The sequence below is a fragment of the Limulus polyphemus genome, unplaced genomic scaffold, assembly GCF_000517525.1.
Source record: "Limulus polyphemus unplaced genomic scaffold, Limulus_polyphemus-2.1.2 Scaffold6021, whole genome shotgun sequence".
Classification (NCBI taxonomy): domain Eukaryota; kingdom Metazoa; phylum Arthropoda; class Merostomata; order Xiphosura; family Limulidae; genus Limulus; species Limulus polyphemus.
This window is the reverse complement of record NW_013671631.1, coordinates 1-1,560: the sequence shown is the minus strand read 5'-3', so window position 1 is coordinate 1,560 and position 1,560 is coordinate 1.

The window sequence follows — 1,560 nt, the reverse complement described above, 5'->3', positions numbered from 1 at the left end:
TATGACACATTAGACACTTCATACTCCCCATACTTCATAATTCATGACACAGTAGACACTTCATACTCCCCCTTACATCATAATGTATGACACATTAGACACTTCATACTCCCCCTTACCTCATAATGTATGACACAGTAGGCACTTCATACTCCCCATAATTCATAAGTATGACACAGTAGACACTTCATACTCCCCCTTACATCATAATGTATGACATTAGACACTTCATACTCCCCATACTTCATAATGCATGACACAGTAGACACTTCATACTCCCCTTTACATCATAATGTATGACACAGTAGACACTTCATACTCCCCTTACATAATAATGTATGACACAGTAGACACTTCATACTCCCCCCCTGAGATTAACCTCAACTATAAATGCCACAAATGGGTCTTAACATTTTCTTTTGGTTCTTTATATCAACCAAATGGGGAAAAAATAGTGAGTTATGTTACCTTGATAATGAAAGTTTCAAAGAGGTTAGAAGTATAAACCTACTTACACATGACAAAACGATTTTAAACCAAAAACCTGTTTACCTTTAATCGTAAGTCAAAAGGCAAATCTTTTCAATGTAATTTTTTTTATTCAAAATTGATTTTACTACAATTTATATATATATATATAAAACTGATAAAAATGGTAAGTACGTTACTGTCTCAGCAACACCAACAGCTTATCATCAACATCCAATGTGTAGGCACTACAAAGTTATGGTCTTAAATTATTGAAATAAATACCACTCCTACACTCACAAAAATTAAATCAGGATAAACCCGGATGTAAAGATCACAGCTGGAATGACCCTTAATTAAAATAATAGTTAAAAAATAATAAAATTTTCTAGAAAAAAAAAACACATCTTGTTGTTTTATACGAAACAGGGATTACTTAGATCTCAAAAGTAAGTTTATGCTTGGCAAGATCTTGCAAAATTCTAAACCATGATTTCTTTATTGAATTAATTCATCTGGTACAGGCTACCAAATGCACACAACACGAAACATTGAATAGGTTTTTCTTTCATTCTTAAGATAATGCAGATTATTTCTTTAAGGGTTAATATATATTTATTTGAATACTCTCTAATGTCTCAGATGACCTAAAACCTAGTTCTGATTGGATAATCTTTTAGTTACTGCAAAGATGATGAGTTACTTAATAGGAAAGTTTAATGGATATATTCTTATAAGGACTGTTCCTCAAGTTGTTTGATGATACAAACATTTTAGAACACTCTTTCTCTTTTGACCTTCTTTGAAAATGTCAAAGACAAAAGAAAAACAGGTTTTGGAACATTATTCAAAGTAATATTGGATAAGTTAAACCAACAGGTTTTGGAACATTATTCAAAGTAAAATTAGATAAGTTAAGCCAACAGGTTTTGGAACATCATTAAAAGTAAAATTGGATAAGTTAAGCCAACAGGTTGTGGAACATTATTCAAAGTAAAATTAGATAAGTTAAGCCAACAGGTTTTGGAACATCATTAAAAGTAAAATTAGATAAGTTAAGCCAACAGGTTTTGGAACATCATTAAAAGTACA